The 22,844-nt window shown below is 42.7% G+C and overlaps 1 protein-coding gene across 2 annotated transcripts in view; it reads right to left on the reverse strand.

Moving 5' to 3' along the window:
- gsna (gelsolin a) overlaps positions 1-22,673 on the reverse strand; it is a 77,739-nt gene extending 55,066 nt beyond the window's left edge. For both annotated transcript variants that reach the window (XM_061877050.1, XM_061877049.1), the window contains exon 1: positions 22,517-22,673. The gene's annotated coding sequence lies outside the window, so the exon portion shown is untranslated. The remainder of the gene's footprint in view (positions 1-22,516) is intronic.
- Between the last annotated feature and the right edge of the window lie 171 nt (positions 22,674-22,844).

Here is a 22,844-nt window from a genome sequence, read left to right on the forward strand (position 1 = left end):
AAGACCCAGGACACGTTGGGAAGACTATGTCTCCCGGCTGGCCTGGGAACGCCTCGGGATCCCCCGGGAAGAGCTAGACGAAGTGGCTGGGGAGAGGGAAGTCTGGGTTTCCCTGCTTAGGCTGTTGCCCCCGCGACCCGACCTCGGATAAGCGGAAGATGATGATGGACAATTTCCCAATACTGAACTGAACTGAACTGAATTATATTTATATAGCGTTTTTCTCTAGTGACTCAAAGCGCTTTACATAGTGAAACCCAATATCTAAGTTACATTTAAACCAGTGTGGGTGGCACTGTACTAGTTCTGGTATAATGTACAATCTACTTCCTACTGTTGGCTCTGATTTACACCCTTAGTTTTTTGCTCTAACTAAGTCATTTTGTATGCAGGACGTATTTCCTGAGTTTGTATACAGTAACAAAGTTTTGATGATTAAAAAAAAACATAGATCTAACCGCTGTAATACCAACTGTATACTGATACTATACTTGGTATTGTTATTGTCGGTATTTGTATCGATCTGCCCACTTTGGTTTACATACAAGGGCTGTAGCTTTGCGGTTAGCATACCCTCCTATGGTGTGAATTGGGGCATGTTTACCCATTCCTCGTATCCAAGTATTGATGACATACTTTATTTGCCGACCATTGCTGACTTACAAGTAGCTTTGCATTGTGGAAGGTCAGCGAGCATGCAACCATAGCGGTATAGCTCGGTTGGTAGAGTGGCCGTGCCAGCAACCTGAGGGTTGCAGGTTCGATTCCCGCTTCCGCCATCCTAGTCACTGCTGTTGTGTCCTTGGGCAAGACACTTTACCCACCTGCTCCCAGTGCCACCCACACTGGTTTAAATGTAACTTTGATATTGGGTGTCACTATGTAAAGTGCTTTGAGTCACTAGAGAAAAGCGCTATATAAATATAATTCACTTCACTTCACATCTAAATGCATTATGATGCTATAACGATTGTATTAAAAGCTCTATCGTCGCCCAAATCTATACCATATATCGTCTACATCGCACAAATCTACTTTAAATAAACACACACAACTTCAGCTGTTTAATCTCACATCTCCACTTTTTGTAAGCACGTAAAAATTCTCCAAAAAGTCGAATGTTTTGAGATAAACAGGAAAGGCTATTTCCTTCACGGCTTGAGCTCCACCCCTCCAGAACTTCTCAAAAAAAAAAACAGGCCTTCAAACATGGTCGTTGGCAATGTTTGAGTTAGAAAAGTGGCACAAGATCCAAATGATGTCAATATTTTGTACCTCTGCAAAAGCGATTACTGCACACTTTATAAGATTACATCATTATAAATAATAAAGTGGTCACAACTTGACTCTCGCACCGGGACAGTAAACACCTCGGAGCGTAAACAAGTCCTCTGAATTGAAGCAGTGTTGGGTATATTAGATTTGTGACGCGCTCCTGCCTTCGCTTAACTCATTTATTTAGCCATTTACGTCCTTAAAAGACCTCACTCAATGCTCTTTTATTATTTTTGAGAACTTAAACCTTTGTGCTTTTCGTTAAATGAGGGTCATGGAGTTCAAAACAGGCATGCATGCTGGACTGAGTGCATGAGTCACCATTCAATCGGAGCGATAATCTGCCGTTTTTCCCAGATAGCCGTCGGACCACAAGCATGGCAGGCATGTACTGTACTGCTTACTCTAGAGGCGCCCGGGACTAAATAACGTTGGGTTCCTTTTTTTCCACCGTCCCTGCTCTCCCCTGACGTAACACAGTCTGCATTCATGGAATGTAGAAACACGGAGAAGAAGTTAGCAACAAGTCGTTCCTCACATTGATGACTGGAAGTTTATGCTTCATTTGCAGTCATCGCAGGATTAGGTCTCTGCTTTTTGCAGATGATGTGGTCCTGATGGCTTCATCTGACCGGGATCTTCAGCTCTCGCTGGATCGGTTCGCAGCCGAGTGTGAAGCGACCGGAATGAGAATCAGCACCTCCAAGTCCGAGTCCATGGTTCTCGCCCGGAAAAGGGTGGAGTGCCATCTCCGGGTTGGGGAGGAGACCCTGCCCCAAGTGGAGGAGTTCAAGTACCTAGGAGTCTTGTTCACGAGTGAGGGAAGAGTGGATCGTGAGATCGACAGGCGGATCGGTGCGGCGTCTTCAGTAATGCGGACGTTGTGGTGAAGAAGGAGCTGAGCCGGAAGGCAAAGCTCTCAATTTACCGGTCGATCTACGTTCCCATCCTCACCTATGGTCATGAGCTTTGGGTCATGACCGAAAGGATAAGATCACGGGTACAAGCGGCCCAAATGAGTTTCCTCCGCCGTGTAGCGGGGCTCTCCCTTAGAGATAGGGTGAGAAGCTCTGCCATCCGGGAGGAACTCAAAGTAAAGCCGCTGCTCCTCCACATCGAGAGGAGCCAGATGAGGTGGTTCGGGCATCTGGTCAGGATGCCACCCGAACGCCTCCCTAGGGAGGTGTTTAGGGCACGTCCAACCGGTAGGAGGCCACGGGGAAGACCCAGGACACGTTGGGAAGACTGTCTTCCGGCTGGCCTGGGAACGCCTCGGGATCCCCCGGGAAGAGCTAGACGAAGTGGCTGGGGAGAGGGAAGTCTGGGTTTCCCTGCTTAGGCTGTTGCCCCCGCGACCCGACCTCGGATAAGCGGAAGATGATGGATGGATGCAGTCATCGTTCGGGATGCTGTTAACAACAACTTATTCAGTCCCTCCAGGATTTTGAGAGATTTTTGGTATTTGTTTTGGCTTAAAATACCTTTTTCAAAAAGTTTCAGCAAGAGTTGCGATGTTTTGACGCTTATTTTATCCAGTAACATTGAATCAGCGCGTTGTTCTATGGATTTCCTACTTTCACAAGCATGTATCCATTGCTTTCCTCCTCTCCAAGGTTCTCATAGTCATCATTGCCACCGACGTCCCACCGGGTGTGAGTTTTCCTTGTCCTTATGTGGGCCTACCGAGGATGTCGTAGTGGTTTGTGTTGTGGGTTGTGCAGCCCTTTGAGACACTAGTGATTTAGGGCTCTATAAGTAAACATTGATTGATTGATTGATGATTCATCCATCCATCCATCCATTCCTACCGCTTATTCCCTTTTGGGGTCGCGGGGGGCGCTGGCGCCTATCTCAGCTACAATCTGGCGGAAGGCGGGGTACATCCTGGACAAGTCGCCACCTCATCGCAGGGCCAACACAGATAGACAAACAACATTCACACTCACATTCACACACTAGGGCCAATTTAGTGTTGCCAATCAACCTATCCCCAGGTGCATGTCTTTGGAAGTGGGAGGAAGCCGGAGTACCCGGAGGGAACCCACGCATTCACGGGGAGAACATGCAAACTCCACACAGAAAGATCCCGAGCCTGGATTTGAACCCAGGACTGCAGGACCTTCGTATTGTGAGGCAGACGCACTAACCCCTCTGCCACCGTGAAGCCCAGATTGATGATTGATGTACCGTATTTTCCAGACTGTAAGGTTGCGTTTTCTCAAAACTCGACAGTGCGCCTTATAGCCCGGTGCGCCCAATGTATGGAATAATTCTGGTTGCGCTTATGGCAGTAGATTGCAGTCACACATAAGAGATACATGTAAACTGCAATATGACTCAAGTAAACAACACCAAAATGTTATATGTTACATTACACACGGTTCACAAAAATCTATCAAAATGTTTTAGTATGACTTTGGTAAGCTATGAATCTGCACCGCTTGACGGATTGTACTGTGCTTTAACGTAGGAGTATTATTATGGTGTGTGTATAAGGCAGCGTTTCTCAAAGTGTGGGGCGGGCCCCACTGGTGGGGAATAGAGACATTATAGGTGGGGCGCGAGGAACGGGAGGATATTTCACTATTTTTTTTTATTTTATTATATTCTTAGATATAATAAAATTAAAAAAAATAAATAAATAAAAAAATATTTATTTATTATATTCTTAGATATGGGCTTCACGGTGGAAGAGGGGTTAGTGCGTCTGCCTCACAATACGAAGGTCCTGCAGTCCTGGGTTCAAATCCAGGCTCGGGATTTTTCTGTGTGGAGTTTGCATGTTCTCCCCGTGAATGCGTGGGTTCCCTCCGGGTACTCCGGCTTCCTCCCACTTCCAAAGACATGCACCTGGGGATAGGTTGATTGGCAACACTAAATTGGCCCTAGTGTGTGAATGTGAGTCTGAATGTTGTCTGTCTATCTGTGTTGGCCCTGCGATGAGGTGGCGACTTGTCCAGGGTGTACCCTGCCTTCCGCCCGATTGTAGCTGAGATAGGCGCCAGCGCCCCCCGCGACCCCAAAAGGGAATAAGCGCTATAAAATGGATGGATGGATATTCTTAGATATATTTTTTTTTACTATGCTTCCATTTTCTATACACTCTGTAAATCACTTTGTGATTCTGACTGTGAAATCCGTTCTATAAATAAATGTAAATTACTTATTTTTCCTCTAGGCTTTAAATTTCTAGGTAGGAGCAAAAGTTTGACAGACAGAGCAACAGTAACTAATGGGGGCGGGGTTAAGCGGAACAATCTTTCACGCGGATGGGTAGCAGGCTAATGTGTGGACCACAATTACACAAAATGGATACAGTACATTTGTGACTCGCACCTCAAAGGTCGTCGAGCCAGAGCCAGAGCCAGAGCCAGCGCCTGCAGAGAAACAAAAATCTGACGGGCTTAATCAACCAAAAAGCCAACCGAAAAGAAAATATGACGAAGGGTATCTGGCTCTTGGATTCACGGCAACAGTGGTGGGGGCAGAGGAGAGACCCCTGTGTGTTCTGTGTCTAAAACCGACAGACAGCATGAGACCCAACAAATGAAAGAGACACCTCGAGACCACACACCCCAATCACGTCAATAAGCCACTTGATTTATTTCAAAAGAAAACTGGCAGAGTAGTTATTTTATTTATTATTGAACTTGATGCAAGTTATACCACAACTGCACAGTTATTTTATTTATTATTGAACTTGATGTTATTTTATGTTATTGAGTTCGAATGTATACAACTTGAATGTTACTCGATGTTCAATAAATTCGAAAATGTTAAGCTTAGCATTAGCGTTCTGTTGGGGCGATGGGGGGAGGGTGGGGCTTGAAAACTCCCCCTTGTCCAAAGTGGGGGATGACAAAAAAAGTTTGCGAACCACTGGTATAAGGTAAGACCTATTATCTGGCATTTTGTTTCGCAATATTATGCAAAAGCAACTTTTCTTACTTTCTGATCTGTATTTGGGATCTGCATAAGTCCTGAAAATTTGCGTGGTTCCGCCTTTGTAGTCCGTGGCGACACCGTAGTCGATAAGCTTCTTTTTCTCTATCTTCTTGTTATTGGACATTCATCCTCCGCTGTTGCAATTTCAAATTTAAAGTAGTGTAAAGTTCTTACTTATATCTGTCAGTAAACTTGCCATGAAAGCACTAAAACATACCGGTGTAGTGAGTTTACATTATCCACCCAAGGAACTTTAGTTATTAGAGAGTTCCGGTCGTACGGTTTTTCACGGGACACATTTCGGGCGTTGTTGTTGCACTAGTGAGCCACGGATGAGGAGACGCTGCTCCGTTATTGATTGAAGTAAAGTCTGAATGTCATTAAAACCACCTTTACATGTTATGTAAACCACAAGGAAGTGTTTTACATTTAGAAAAAAATAATAATATGACTTCTTTAAATGCGCCCTGTATGAAAATAGACTTGACTAGACCCAGTGCGCCTTATCGTCCGGAAAATACGGTAATGGTTGTCATTGGGTAGTTAGTTAGTTACAGGAGTTAGTCAGTTAGCATGGGTGGGTAGAGGAGCCAAAAACTGTACTCAAGTAAGAGGACTGTTACTTTAGAGCAGTGCTTTTAAACTGGCGGTCCGGGGACCAGATCCAGCTCAGGAACAACACTAAACCAGCCTGAAAGATCGGTTCAAAACTTGGAAGACACACATTCTTGCAGAAAATTCTGAACAGCACTGGAGTGTTACTGTTTTATAGAGGAACTTACACCACTGTAAACATATTTGCAGGTCCTTGCGTTGATGTTTTAATGAGAACACTTGGGTCTAAACTTGAACTAATGTGTTCCTCAAGGTACTCCTTTAAGTCTTCTCTTTTTTGGAAGAGAAACATTTTTTTTTTATATGATTTATGTAACTAAGGTGTTGCTGTAGCTCAGGGGTCACCAACCTTTTTGAAACCAAGAGCTACTTCTTGGGTACTGATTAATGCGAAGGGCTACCAGTTTGATACACACTTAAATACATTGCCAGAAATAGCCAATTTGCTCAATTTACCTTTAATAAATAAATCTATATATATAAAAAAATGGGTATTTCTGTTTGTCATTCCGTCGTACATTTTTTTTCCTTTTACGGAAGGTTTTTTGTAGTGAATAAATGATGGAGAAAACACTTATAGAACGGTTTAAAAGAGGAGACAACAAGAAAAAAAAAGAAAATTAAATTTTGAGACATGGTTTATCTTCAATTTTAACTCTTTAAAATTCAAAATTCAACCTAAAAAAAAGAAGAGAAAAACTAGCTAATTCGAATCTTTTTGAAAAAATTTTAAAAAATTATTTATGGAACATCATTAGAAATTTTTCCTGATTAAGATTAATTTTAGAATTTTGATGACATGTTTTAAATAGATTAAAGTCCAATCTGCACTTTGTTAGAATATATAACAAATTGGACCAAGCTATATTTCTAACAAAGACAAATTATTATTTCTTCTAGATTTTCCAGAACAAAAATTTTAAAAGAAATTCAAAAGACTTTGAAATAAGATTTAAATTTGATTCTACAGATTTTCTAGATTTGCCAGAATATTTTTTTTTAAATTATAATCATAATAAGTTTGAAGAAATATTTCACAAATATTATTCGTCGATAAAATGGAAGCTAAAATGAAGAATTTAATAAAAATGTATTTATTATTCTTTACAGTAAAAAAAATAAATTTACTTGAACATTGATTTAAATTGTCAGGAAAGAAGAGGAAGGAATTTAAAAGGTAAAAAGGTATATGTGTTTAAAAATTTTAAAACCATTTTTAAGGTTGTATTTTTTTCTCTAAAATTGTCTTTCTGAAAGTTATAAGAAGCAAAGTAAAAAAATAAGTGACTTTATTTAAACAAGTGAAGACCAAGTCTTTAAAATATTTTCTGGGATTTTCAAATTCTATTTGAGTTTTGTCTTTCTTAGAATTAAAAATGTCGAGCAAAGCGAGACCAGCTTGCTAGTAAATAAATACAATTAAAAAAATAGAGGCAGCTAAATGGTAAGTGCTGCTATTTGAGCTATTTTTAGAACAGGCCAGCGGGCGACTCATCTGGTCGATAATCATTTGTTCAACTTCGTGTTCCCCAAGTTTAAAGGAGACTTTAAACTTTTTTTAACTTCTTTTAACTGTTTTTAACTGCCTTTTATCTAACAAATCGTTCTCAGAATAATTTGTATTTGCTTTTTCAATGTGTATTCTACTTCTGTTTTAAATGTTATTTTTTAGTCTGTGCTTTGCCCGTACTTCCTTGTGGTGTACACCCCTTTGTTCTTCAACTATGGTTGTTTTTAAAGGGCTTCATAAATAAAGTTGGTGTGGGATGGTAAGGTTTCATTTTAGGCCTTCTGTTTTTCATCACTTGGGCACTCTTGGCATTCTCTCAAGCTTCTAGCACACCTGTGAGGTGAAAAACATTTCAGGTGACTACCTCTTGCAGCTCATCGAGAGAATGCCAAGAGTGTTATGATCCGCTGTCCGGATCATCTCATATTCTGGTTTTGTTTGTTTTTGTCTTATAGTCTGCCAATGTTTTCCTTAGTTCCCTGTTTAGTCTGTTTCAATAATAGCTTATTAGTTACACCTGCCCCTTGCTTTCGACGCACACCTGTTTTTGCTAATCACCGTCCTTATTTAAGCCTGCCCTTTCTGTTCATTCACTCTCGCTTCCTAGTTTGTGTTACATGCAGTTTGTGTTTCGCAACAGTAACGACTCTGATTCCCATGTTTTCACTTGCCAGCTTTTGCGCTATGCCTTTGTTTTCCTCTAGCTCCCATGCTAGTAGTTTTTGTTTTGCCTTTTGTGCCTCGTGCAAGTTTTTCTGTTTCCTAGTCTGTTTTGTTTATTAATAAATCATAGTTTCTTACCCCCACGCTGTGTCCGAGCCCGACTGCATCCCTGGAAGAACGAACTAGCATCATCATGCCAGCCAAGCGTTACAAAGAGTGTGCAAAAACAATAATCTGTTGCGATCTGCTGCTCAGATCTTCACACGTTTGTTTTTTCATTCTCAGTCTGACCCGTTTATTTCCTGTTTTTGTCCATCACTATGGTTACACATCAGTTCACCTGCTGCTCACGCCCCGCACACCTGCTAGAGATAATCACCGACACTTTATAAGCCGTCCTCTTTTGTTTGTTCAGCCTGGGTTCATGATTTGCTTTTCACGCAACAAGTTACGCCTGCAATACTCTCAAGTATGTATATTCTCGCTAAGCTTTTCACGCTAGCCATTCATTGTTCATTCCAGTTCTCATGCTGAAGTTTTTGTTTTACTGTTTTATGTGCCTACGCGCCAGTTTATTTCTCATTGTTGTATATCCTAGCTTTTATGCTAGCGTCCTTTGTTTGTTTTATTCTACTAGCACTAGCATTTTTGTTATATAGCTCTTTTTGTTATTTAAATACATTTTGTATATCTTACCTTTGCTGTGTTCACTTGACGCATCCTCGAGGGAATCGAACCCGGCATCTCAATGCCGAACCGGCGTAACATAATCAGAGCAAAGGGTGGCTATTTTCAATCAATCAATCAATCAATGTTTATTTATATAGCCCTAAATCACAAATGTCTCAAAGGACTGTACAAACCATTACGACTACAACATCCTCGGAAGAACCCACAAAAGGGCAAGGAAAACTCACACCCAGAATATAAAACATGTTTTCAGTTATTTCACCGTTTTTTGTGAAGTACATAACTCCACATGTGTTTATTCCTAGTCTTGATGCTTTCAGTGACAATCTACAATGTAAATAGTCATGAAAATAAGAAAACACATTGAATGAGAAGGGGTGTCCAAACGTTTGGCCTGCATTGGATTTCATCAGTATTTGAATCGATCTGCCCAAAGTCAGCTCGGATAGGCTCTAGCTAATTCCCAAAGTTCTTTACCTGGATAAGCGATAATGCTTACTATAGGTCGACCATACAGTATTGAGAATGTCTGCATGCCACACCCTTTAAACTGCTGCTGCTTGAACTCACGAGGAACAACACTAAAACTGCCACCGTCAGAGGGTGAGCAGATAACACTTTAATGTTCCAAACACAGGGCTATAAATCAACAACTTCATGCAAGCGCTAGTGGCTTTGCATCCACTCACTAACTAACCGGCACAACCAACAATCAGATAACCGCTTGCGTGCTAAGATCAAAGGAGAAGCAGAACTCCCTTGCTCAAGTGGCGTCGGATGAACTGGCAGGGAAGTCAACGTTAATATGAAACCTTGAGGATGACGTCAGGCACAGAAATCGAAGATGAAAACAGCAGAACAATAGAAAAAGCTACAGTAGATACGTGTATGGATGGAAATATAGTTCTGTGTGAAAAGGCTCCATTTTTACAGGCACACAGGTGGTAATAAATGTGATATAGTATGTAATAGGGTTGTCCCGACCGGTACCAAAATGTATTTTGACACTTTCCAAAACTTTTCCAAATAAAGGGCAACACAAAAAATGGCATTATTGGCTCTATTTTAATTTTTTTAACTATTACGGTACACTAAACATATGTTTCTAATTGCAATTCAGTCCTTCAATAAAATAGTGAACATACTAGACAACTTATCTTTTAGTAGTAAGTAAACAAACAAAGGTGTGAGACTTGTGTGGCATTGCGATGCCGAATTTGTTCCTCCGTGGATGCGTTGGGCAAGAACACAGCGATGGGTAAGAAATAAAGGATTTATTAAACTAACAAAAAGGCTAGGAACAAAAATACTGGGGCTAGACAGAAAAAGGCAAACAAATGGCGCTAGCGTGGAAGCTAGGAAAACGAACTGAAACACAACACTTGGCACGAAGGCACAAAAAAGGGAAAACAAACAATTAGCATGAGAGCTAGGATAAACAAAACGCAGCGCGAGAGCTAGCGAGTATGGAAAGGAAGTCGTCATCAGTTGCATGAAAGCAAACTAGGATCCGAGACAGAAGAACGAAAAGGGGCAGGCAGTGATCAGTAGAAACAGGTGTGCAGGAACCGAGAGTAGCAGGTGGAAACCATATGCAGCCATGGTGACAAAGCAAACAGGAAATAAGGAAGTCCAAACAACAGAATGTGAAAAAAGGAACAAAGCTACAATATGTGATGATCCGACCATCGGATCACAACAAAAGGCTCTTAATTAGTCTGCTGACGTATGCAGTAACATATTGTGACATTTATATACCTATTATTTTGTCAACATTATTAAGGACAAGTGGTAAAAAATGAATTATTAATCTTACTTGTTCATTTACTGTTAATATCTGCTTACTTTCTCTTTCAACATGTTCTATCTACACTTCTGTTAAAATGTAATAATCACGTATTCTTCTCTTCTTTGATACTTGACATTAGTTTTGGATGATACCACACATTTGGGTATCGATCCGATACCAAGAAGTTACAGGATCATACATTGATCATGATTTAAGTCCTCATGTGTCCAGGGATGTATTTCCTGATAATTTAAAAAAAAACGAAAGATGTTGTGATGCCAAAAAATATTGACGTAATCATAGTAGTATCGATTAGATACGCTCCTGTACTTGGTATCATTACAATGGATGTCAGATGTAGATCCACCTATGGCGTTTGTTTACATTTTGACGCCGGTGTGCTACGATGTGTATTACTTTTTAGAGGCGGTATAGTACCGAATATGAGTCATTAATATCGCGGTACTATACTAGTACCGATACACCGTACAACCCTAGTGCAAATTGAAACCCAGTTGAGTTGTTTCGTGTTTCGTTTCATCAATAATGGAGTCACCCTGCAGCACCCTATAATCGGCTCAGTGTTTCCCTCTCGTGGCCAAATAATGGCATTGCTGGACTTTATACATCTTTGCATTTGGCAAAATGAAAGCGTGTCAGTCTATAAACATAATGTGAAATTTAAAAAAAGGAAAAATATTTTTTCACGATAACAATTATTGACGTAATCATAGTAGTATCGACTAGATACGCTCCTGTACTTGGTATCATTACAGTGGATGTCAGGTGTAGATCCACCCATGGCGTTTGTTTACATTGTGACGGCGGTGAGCTATTGTATCCTCCTACGGTGTGTAGTGAAGCATGTTTAGCTATTCCTCGTCCTGCAGTGATAATGATACTTGTAAGAAACTTACTTTATTCATCGCCATGGAGGCGAAGAGTAGTGATTTAGAAGTAGCGAAAAAAACTGCTGACTGCGGATGGTTGTTAGCCGCTAGCTGGCAAGCCATGTCTTAAAGCACCTCTTCCCGAGGGTGTTTCAGTGTTATAACTTCACCTTTATTGTTTTTTAAGCCAAAATGCGTATGTTCTCCCTTTTCTGTCTACACACCGTGTCTGCTTATAAGTACTCTGTGTGTGTGCGCTGCCGAACATGCTCCTCCGCTCGTCAAACTAGCAATGTCACAATGTGACATACGTGCCAACCTGGAGACCTCTGATTTCGGGGGTGGGGGGCGTTGTTGGGGCTGGGGCGTGGTTAAGAGGAGAGGATTATATGTACAGCTGTTGTGCACTGCACTCTCTAAATGTTACTGTCACATATGCATGATTGATTGATTGAAACTTTTATTAGTAGATTGCACAGTACAGTACACTAAATGGTAACACCCGAATAAGTTTTTCAACTTGTTTAAGTCGGGGTCCATCCATCCATCCATCATCCATCCATCATCTTCCGCTTATCCGAGGTCGGGTCGCGGGGGCAACAGCTTAAGCAGGGAAACCCAGACTTCCCTCTCCCAGCCAATTCGTCTAGCTCTTCCCGGGGGATCCCGAGGCGTTCCCAGGCCAGCCGGGAGACATAGTCTTCCCAACGTGTCCTTGGTCTTCCCCGTGGCCTCCTACCGGTTGGACGTGCCCTAAACACCTCCCTAGGGAGGCGTTCGGGTGGCATCCTGACCAGATGCCCGAACCTCCTCATCTGGCTCCTCTCAATGTGGAGGAGCAGCGGCTTTACTTTGAGTTCCTCCCGGATGGCAGAGCTTCTCACCCTATCTCTAAGGGAGAGCCCCGCCACACGGCGGAGGAAACTCATTTCGGCCGCTTGTACCCGTGATCTTATCCTTTCGGTCATGACCCAAAGCTCATGCCCATAGGTGAGAATGGGAACGTAGATCGACCGGTAAATTGAGAGCTTTGCCTTCCGGCTCAGCTCCTTCTTCACCACAACGGATCGATACAACGTCCGCATTACTGAAGACGCCGCACCGATCCGCCTGTCGATCTCACGATCCACTCTTCCCTCACTCGTGAACAAGACTCCTAGGTACTTGAACTCCTCCACTTGGGGCAGGGTCTCCTCCCCAACCCGGAGATGGCAATCCACCCTTTTCCGGGCGAGAACCATGGACTCGGACTTGGAGGTGCTGATTCTCATTCCGGTCGCTTCACACTCGGCTGCGAACCGATCCAGCGAGAGCTGAAGATCCCGATCAGATGAAGCCATCAGGACCACATCATCTGCAAAAAGCAGAGACCCAATCCTGCGGTTACCAAACCGGAACCCCTCAACGCCTTGACTGCGCCAAGAAATTTTGTCCATAAAAGTTATGAACAGAATCGGTGACAAAGGGCAGCCTTGGCGGAGTCCAACCCTCACTGGAAATGTGTTCGACTTACTGCCAGCAATGCGGACCAAGCTCTGGCACTGATCGTACAGGGAACGGACCGCCACAATAAGACAGTCCGATACCAGTCGGGGTCCACGTTAATCAATTCATGATACAAATATATACTATCAGCATAATACAGTCATCACACAAGTTAATCATCATAGTATGTACATTGAATTATTTACATTATTTACAGTCCGGGGGGTGGGATGAGGAGCTTTGCTGGATATCAGTACTTCAGTCATCAACAATTGCATCAACAGAGAAATGGACATTGAAACGGTGTAGGTCTTATTTAGTAAGATATGTACAGCGAGCAGAGAACATAGTGAGTTCAGGTAGCATAAGAACAAGTAAAAACTGTATATACATTAAAAATACATTCGATTATTTACATTAGGTTATTCACAATCCGGGGAGATGGGATGTGAATGGAGGAGGGTATTAGTAAAGGGTTGAAGTTGCCCGGAGGTGTTGCCTGGAGGTGTTGTGGTGCATGTACAGTAGATGGCAGTATTGTTTTGTTTAAGAGTGTCGCAGCGTTGCTGTTTACGGCAGACGAACTGCTTTACGGTAGACGAAAACGTGACTGCTGTTGTTGTGTGTTGTTACCGCGCTGGGAGGACGTTAATGAAACTGCCTAGGAATAAACCCACATAAGAAACCAAGAACTCGCCCTCGATCATTCTAAAGTTATAACGTCATTGGGCGTGAAAACAGACTGTCCTCACTCAAGTCCGCATGGAGCTTGAGGGGCCATGGCCTCCAGCTCCGCCTGAATTTCGGGAGATTTCCGGGAATCTGTCCCGGGCGGTTTTCCGGAGAGGCGCTGAATTTCGGGAGTCTCCCGGAAAATCAGGGAGGGTTGGCAAGTATGCTATGTGACGACGACGCGCCGTCATGCCCGTTAAAAAAAAATAAAGACGGGGAAACGAGTACTTTTTACAGGCGGTATAGTACCGAATATGATTAATTTGTATCGGGGTAGTATACTAAGTTGAAGTTAAAGTACCAATGACACTAGTACAATCCGGGGAGATGGGATGTGAATGGAGGAAGGTATTAGTAAAGGGTTGAAGTTGCCTGGAGGTGTTGCCTGGAGGTGTTGTGGTGCATGTACAGTAGATGGCGGTATTGTTTTTTTTAAGAGTGTCGCAGCGTTGCTGTTTACGGCAGACGAACTGCTTTACGGTAGACGAAAACGTGACTGCTGTTGTTGTGTGTTTTTACCGAGCTGGGAGGACGTTCATGAAACTGTCTAACAATAAACCCACATAAGAAACCAAGAACTCGCCCTCGATCATTCTACAGTTATAATGTCATTGGGCAGACACGCTGTTTATATTGTGGGAAAGCGGACGTGAAAACAGGCTGTCCTCACAAGATGTCCGCCTGAATTTCGGGAGATGGGATGTGAATGGAGGAGGGTATTAGTAAAGGGTTGAAGTTGTCTGGAGGTGTTGCCTGGAGGTGTTGTGGTGCATGTACAGTAGATGGCAGTATTGTCCTGTTTAAGAGTGTCACAATGTTGCTGTTTACGGCAGAGGAACTGCTTTACGGTAGACAAAAACGTGACTGCTGTTGTTGTGTGTTGTTACCGCGCTGGGAGGACGTTAATGAAACTGTCTAACAATAAACCCACATAAGAAACCAAGAACTCGCCCTCGATCATTCTAAAGTTATAACGTAATTGGGCGTGAAAACAGACTGTCCTCACTCAGGTCCGCATGGAGCTTGAGGGGCCATGGCCTCCAGCTCCGCCTGAATTTCGGGAGATTTCAGGGAATTTGTCCCGGGCGGTTTTCGGGAGAGGCGCTGAATTTCGGGAATCTCCTGGAAAATCCGGGAGGGTTGGCAAGTATGCTATGTGACGACGACGCGCCGTCATGCCCGTTGAAAAAAAATGAAGAAGGGGAAACCAGTACTTTTTACAGGCGGTATAGTACCGAATATGATTCATTTGTATCGCGGTAGTATACTAAGTTGAAGTTAAAGTACCAATGACACTAGTACTGGTATACCGTACACACCTAGTATGTATATAGTGTGGTACAATTCACAATGCTTCTGTTAAATCTATGTTTCATGCGCTTCTATCTAAATGATACATACAAAAAAGTTTCATGTATCTTTTGTGCCGCTTTGGGTTTTGGGGGATACTTTAGACAAACGACTACCTAACGACTCCTTTGACTGCAATCATTGTCCCTGGCGGAGGTGCCACGGCTGAGCACCAAAGCTGTTTTCATGCCAAACTTCTACTTTGTGAATCAGAATATAAAACCCGCCAGGGGGAACTTTGAAGGAATCAAAGAAGTTTTGAAAACGTGTCCCAAACTTGCAGAAAAGTGCAAGATAACAATATAAGAGTTGGAAATGTAATATACAAAATGGATTAGTTCTTTGTGCAGCAATGTTTGGCCCCCTTTCCCTCAGTCTTTGGTTGTAAAGACAATACTCTGATCCCCTCCCCCATCCTGAGCTCACCGTGCCCCCTCCTTTCTGACCACCCCTGCTGCAGGCCTCAGAACTGCTGCAGCACAAACAGTGGCCTTCATATGACATAAAGCAGCGTGGGCATTGAACAACTTGTGATACATCAGCTGCTTTTCCGTGAAAAACACATCATCTGTGAAATAAACTCTTAGGGTTGTTGGTGAAGCTTGCGTTAGGTTTTTTTTTTTTGTGGACAGCCGGATGACTCATGCTCTCCATCCCACACGGCCTCTTTCCAAAACATCTGACCAATGGACCTTACTTTGTGCACGATATTGGTAACCGTTCTCCGCCCTTTCCCAAATGTTCTGTCTAAAACAGAATACTTTGATTCGGGGGGGCCACATTGAGAGAAAAAAAAATGTGTCTTGGGGGGGAGGGGCAATGTGTATGTGTGTATAAATGATATATATACACATTTAGCTGTAAAAACCTGTACAGTATGTGTGTTTGGGTCCTTTTTTTTCCCAGGAACAATAATACCAAAAGTCACGATGTCCGTTAGAGTTCTAAAAAAGTTATGACAGACCACCTCAAAAAAACTGGAATGGAATTTTACGTTTTTTTTTACTGAATAGGACACCCAGAATGTACAATAAAATAAAAAAATTGGGATTTAAAATGTTAACTATGAACAATAAAACACTGAATATTAACAACATATGAACCAGCTCCTCCATAGTTATGCATCTTTTACAATCAAGCAAAACACAACAAAAATGTAATGAATGCAAACGGTAACAAACATCTACTATATGATAACCCTAACCCTAACTTTTAAAAGTTAGGGTTAGGGTTATAAAGTCTGCGGGCTATAGAACGTTTTCCGTTCGGGCTCCAGTACTCTGGAATGCCCTCCCGGTAGCAGTTCGAGATGCTACCTCAGTAGAAGCATTTAAGTCTCACCTTAAAACTCATCTGTATACTCTAGCCTTTAAATAGACCTCCTTTTTAGACCAGTTGATCTGCCGCTTCTTTTCTTTTTTCTCCTATGTCCCCCCCCTCCCTTGTGGAGGTGGTCCGGTCCGATGACCATGGATGAAGTACTGGCTGTCCAGAGTCGAGACCCAGGATGGACCGCTCGCCTGTGTAACGGTTGGGGACATCTCCACGCTGCTGATCCGCCTCCGCTTGAGATGGTTTCCAGTGGACGGGACTCTCGCTGCTGTCTTGGATCCGCTTTGAACTGAACTCTCGCGGCTGTGTTGAAGCCACTATGGTTTGAACTTTCACAGTATCATGTTAGACCCGCTCGACATCCATTGCTTTCGGTCCCCTAGAGGGGGGGGGGGGGGGGGGGGGGTTGCCCACATCTGAGGTCCTCTCCAAGGTTTCTCATAGTCAGCATTGTCACTGGCGTCCCACTGGATATGAATTCTCCCTGCCCACTGGGTGTGAGTTTTCCTTGCCCTTTTGTGGGTTCTTCCGAGGATGTTGTAGTCGTAATGATTTGTGCAGCCCTTTGAGACATTTGTGATTTGGGGCTTTATAAATAAACATTGATTGATTGATTTTATGCAGACATTTGCTCCTGGTCTAATCTGCTGTGACGTAAATTATCGTAATAACTCCTAGAACACCCAAAAGCGCAGAATTTAACCATTGAATCACTTTCGGTCATTTCCAAACAGCACTGCACATCATAATAGTGGCTACAGTTTTGATGTTAAAGTTGTCTTAACGGGTGGGGTCGCAGCTTACTGGGAGGTTTGTTCTCCCGGGATGCAATCGGACTATTCCGGACAAGGCTTGCTTGTTGTGTGGGCAGTTGCGTACTCTCCAAAAGCCGTAGATCAGGGGTGGGCATTACGTCGATCGCGATCGACTGGTCGATCTCGGAGGGTGTGTCAGTCGATGTCAAGCCAGGCATTAAAAAATATACATAAAAATGAGCAATCATCAATCATACCAAGACTTCACTTTCGTCAGTTGTTTGACATTCTCGGCACCCGAGGATCTTGTGAGATGACGCTGGCTGCTGCGAGCTCATATTTAAGAAAAAAATCACTAACAGGGCGGACGCAGAGAAACACATTTTATTTCTAGAGACTCCGTACCTACTGTCAAAACTCTAAAGACCGACTGCACAGTTCCTGTCTTCACCATAAAATACCTGTTTCATCCTGCCTGTGCTAACAAAATAAGAGTCTCAGAAAGCTAGCGTGCACAAGCTAGCAAGCCACGGAGTTTGATGCCAATGTATTTCTCCCCCGCCCTCAGCGACCGCTTTCTCACTTGCTTGCCCACCCGCACACTCACTGACGTCACTCACCTGCTGCCAGACATTAAAGGGCCACACACACATATGCTACTCTCATAACAAAGTGTTTAAAAACGAGTATGCAAGTTGGACAAATGAGATGCCAAATCCAACCACTTTCATGTGGTATTGGACAGAAAAGGGACGGCGTGGCGCAGTGGAAGAGTGGCCGTGCGCTACCCGAGGATCACTGGTTCAAATCCCACCTAGAACCAACCTCGTCACGTCCGTTGTGTCCTGAGCAAGACACTTCACCCTTGCTCCTGATGGGTGCTGGTTGGCTGCCTTGCATGGCAGCTCCCTCCATCAGTGTGTGAATGTGTGTGTGAATGGGTAAATGTGGAAGTAGTGTCAAAGCGCTTTGAGTACCTTGAAGGTAGAAAAGCGCTATACAAGTACAACCCATTTATCATTTAAAAGAGGACTTTTTTTCTCCTCCATTTGAAAATGCGGACGTTATCATCATTACTGTCTGATTCCAATCAATGCAAGTCATCAGAATCAGGTAATACACCAACTTATATTCTTGTCTTCATGAAAGAAAGGAATCTATGTGTGTTAAACATGCTTGTATTATCATTAAACACCATTAACTTGTTAACAAAAATGTCTCTTTCATAAATAAATAAATATAAATTATAAATAGGAATGAGGTAGATCTCCTCGACTTGGTCAATTGAAAAGTAGCTCGCCTGCAGAAAAAGTGTGAGCGCCCCTGCTGTAGATGTTACAACGTGACTGGGCAGGCACGCTGTTTATATGGAGGAAAAGTGGACGTGACGACAGGCTGTCCTCACTCAAATCCGCTTGGAAATCAGGAGAAATCCGGGAGAATGGTTGTCCCCGGAGATTTTCAGGAGAGGCACTGAAATTCGGGAGTCTCCCGGAAAATCCGGGAGGGTTGGCAAGTATGGAGTAAAGGCAGGTGGCCAGATACTTTTGGCAGTATAGTGTACTTTGTGCAAAAACTTCCACTTTTCTTCAGACAACTTAGTGGAAATCCCAACTAAGATTGCTCGCCAAATAAAAAATATATTGCTTTTTTTTTGGTCTCCTCTTTGGAGCGTACACAAACATCCAAATCCCCGTCGACCACGCAGTTGTTGGAGGCCTCTCGGGGTGGATTATCACGGATGAGGTGGCGGATTGTGATCTGGATGGCAACAGTGTGTCTATATCTCGTCCCCACACAAACAATCATGGCTGCTGATACCTACTCACTCAGGATGTTGACACTAACTTCCTCTGTCGCCCTCATTATTTGCTTAGACGTTTCTATGGCAACAGCAGAAACTGTGAGTGTCATCCATGTCTGATGAGGTTATTGTTCAGTGTTGGCGTTGACGCACTATTTGTGTCTTTTTACGCATTGAAATCAGAAAGGACGCGCATTTCCAGAAGCCCGCCTTATTTTTTTTTGGACTACTACTTTGTAGGTCAACAAATTTAGTGATAGATTTATCAGATTACATTTTTTATTATCTATAGCAGGGGTGCCCATTACGTCGATCGCGAGCTACCAGTCGACCGCGGGGGGTGTGTCAGTCGATCTCGAGCCAGGCTTTTAAAAAAAATAGACCTAAAAATTAGTGATCATCAATCTTCACCAAGACGTCACTTAAATGACATTCACGGTACCGGAGGGTCTTGTGAGATGACGCTGGCTGCTGCAAGATCATTATTATGAAAATATGACCGAGAGGAAGGCGAGAAACACTTTTTATTTCAACAGACTCTCGCGCCGTACCTTCCGTCAAAACTCTAAAGGCCGACTGCACATTTCCTACCTTCACAATAAAAGCCCTGCTTCATGCTGCCTGCGCTAACTAAATACAGAGTCTCGGAAAACTGGCGTGCACAAGCGATCCCTCAGAAAGCTGGCGTGCACATCGCTTGTGCACGCCAGCTTTCCGAGACTCTTATTTTGTTAGCGCAGGCAGCATGAAGCAGGGCTTTTATTGTGAAGATAGGAAATGTGCAGTCGGCCTTTAGAGTTTTGACGGAAGGGACGGCGCGAAAGTCTGTTGAAATAAAAAGTGTTTCTCGCCTTCCTCTCGGTCAGTTTTTCATAATAATGAACTGGCAGCAGCCAGCGTCATCTCACAAGACCCTCGGGTGCCGTGAATGTCAATCAAGCAAGCTACGGAATTTGCCGCCAATGTTTTTCTTGTAAAGTGTATGGAAGCTGGATGAATTAGATGCCAAAAACCAACCACTTTCATGTGGTATTGTACAGAAAGGACAACTTTTTTTCTCCTCCATTTGAAAATGTGGGCGTTATCATCATTACTGTCTGATTCCAATCAATGCAAGTCATCAGAATCAGGTAATACACCAACTTATATTCTTGTCTTCGTGAAAGAAAGACATCTATATGTGTTACACATGCTTGTATTATCATTAAACACATTTAACTTGTTTACAAAAATGTCTCTTTCATAAATAAATAAATATAAATGATATATATAAATGAGGTAGATCCCCTCGAGTTGGTCAGTTGAAAAGTAGCTCGCCTGCGGAAAAAGTGTGGGCACCCCTGATCTATAGCAACGGTGTCAAAAGTGTGGTCCAGAGGCCATTTGCGGCCCGCAGCTAATGTTTTGAAGGCTCACGGCACATTCTAAAGATATTATTCAAATAAACAAAAGTGGAATAAAAAAAAAGCTTACAGGTTGAATGTAATTTAGAAAAAGTTGTAATGTTGACTATTAAAACAAAGCTGTTTTTTCTCTTAAAAACTGTCATTGATTAAAACCTAATATTGAAACAAAATCAATGTTTTTATAAATTATTGACCCATAACCACATCAAATATTCCACATTGTAAAAAAAAATTTGTGGAAGATTTAGCAAATTTTGTGTTTTTGCCATTAAAAAAAACATAGTTTTCTTTGACAAAAGGAGCAGAAAACAAAAAAAAAACAACATAAAAAAATAAAATTAGAATTGTCGGATAGGTGGTATAGCTCGGTTGGTAGATTGGCCGTGTCAGCGACTTGAAGGGTTGCAGGTTCGATACCCGCTTCCGCCGTCCTAGTCATTGCCGTTGTGTCCTTGGGCAAGGCACTTTACCCACCAGCTCCCAGTGCCACCCACACTGCTTTAAATGTAACTTAGTCATACTTGCCAACCCTCCCGGATTTTCCGGGAGAATCCCGAAATTCGGCGCCTCTCCCGAAAACCTCCCGGGACAAATTTTCTCCCGAAATTCAGGCGGAGCTGGAGGCCACGCCCCCTCCAGCTCCATGCGGACCTGAGTGACGTGTCGACAGCCTGTTTTCACCTCCGCTTTCCCACAATATAAACAGCAAGTCTGCCCAATGACGTTATAACTTTAGAATGACCGAGGGCGAGTTCTTGGTTTCTTATGTGGGTTTGTTGTTAGGCAGTTTCATTAACGTCCTCCCAGCGCGGTAACAACACACAACAACTATAACAATCTACAAGATTAATATAGGTTGCCTCTCTCTCTTCCCTTTCATCTTTCGGTATTCCTTCTTCTTTTTTGGGTTTTTTTTTTTTTTTCATTTATTTATTTATTTTTTTATTATCTTTCTAGCTATCATTATGTATACGTATCGTTGCATTTGAACAACTTTATTGTTGATAATAGAGGTAAACTATTGGTTTTGTTCATGATCAATAGCGCTTATTCTATTGGTATTTGTATTGCTCCAGTTTTAGTGTAAAAATGCTCATTGTCATTACTATATTATTTATTTCACTAACTGCTTATTTGCTATCACTTTTACGATCATATTTGTACATATTATGTATGTGCTGGTGTTGTTCTATTGTTGTTGTTGTTATTGTTGTATTTGCTGTTGGTGTTTTTGTCTCTCTGTCTAAACCCCCTTTTATCCCCACAATTTCCCCCTCTGTCTTCCTTTTTTTCTCTTTCCATCCCCTCCTGCTCAGGCCTGGCTGCACCAAATGATAATATAAATACATTTAATAAAGTCAAATTCAAATAAGGCAACAAGAGAAGTATCCTACACTTCTCTTTTGTAAAGTAAATCTGAACAGAAGATATGGGCATCTACATCAACTATATGATTTGCCTGAGAAGCTGGACTGGACAAAAAAAAATACAAAAAAAAAAAAATAATAAAAAAATAACACACAACAACAGCAGTCACGTTTTCGTCTACCGTAAAGCAGTTCGTCTGCCGTAAACAGCAATGTTGTGACACTCTTAAACAGGACAATACAGCCATCTACTGTACATGCATATGGTTAGAAACACAAGGATGGGCAATTCAACCCTTAACTCAACAATGAGTAGATGAGTATTATGTCTGTGTAAACGTGTAAATAAATGAACTTTGAAATTCTAGTATTTCTTTTATATGTATGAAATACTTGACTTGGTGAATCTAGCTGTAAATATGCTCCACCCCTCTTAACCACGCCCAACCCCCCACCTCCCGAAATCGGAGGTCTCAAGGTTGGCAAGTATGAACTTAGGGTAAAAAAAAACAGCATTAGGGTTTTTACAATTTCAGAATGGGCTAGTTATATTTTTCACCAGATTTTTCTCCATGTTGCCCCCCCCCTATCTAAAAAGAGTTTTGACACCCCTGGCTTAGGCGTTTCCGTGGCAACAGCAGATGTCTCCTCCTGAGAATGTCATCCCTGTCTGATGAGGTCATCGTTCTTTAATTTGATGTTAAAGCCACACAGCATTGCCATCCTGCATAGAGTTGATGTCCTTATATGGCAACAGCTGTCTGCAGCATGCAACTGCTGGTACTAGTTAATAAAGCAGGACTAAACAGGCCACCGTACTTAATCCCCGGTGAATGAACGTTATATCCCGTTAATAAGACAACAATAAGGTCCAAACATTGGAGTGGTTGAGTAAAAATTGGGCGTACCTGACAGAGCCCGGAGGTTGTAATGTGAAAGAGAGCCGCGGTGAAGGCTTCAGGCTGCTGCGGGGGAAGGGAGGCGTCGAGACGGCGTGGCAGCTGAGCGCAGGGCGGCCGTTTTAAAGCCGCTTGTCCCGGGACACTCCCCGCTATGACACGCCCTCTGCCCGGCAGCCACGGAGGTCATGTACTTCAGACGAATATCGTCCTCTTTTTCAAACATGACAGTCATAACCTCACATTTTTGTGTATATTATTAACCCAAACATACCTAAAGGTGGTGTTGAACTTATTTAATCTTTTTTTGTGTGTTTTGTTCTACTTCCGGTATCCA

The sequence above is a fragment of the Nerophis ophidion genome, linkage group LG17 (assembly GCF_033978795.1).
Source record: "Nerophis ophidion isolate RoL-2023_Sa linkage group LG17, RoL_Noph_v1.0, whole genome shotgun sequence".
Lineage (NCBI taxonomy): Eukaryota > Metazoa > Chordata > Actinopteri > Syngnathiformes > Syngnathidae > Nerophis > Nerophis ophidion.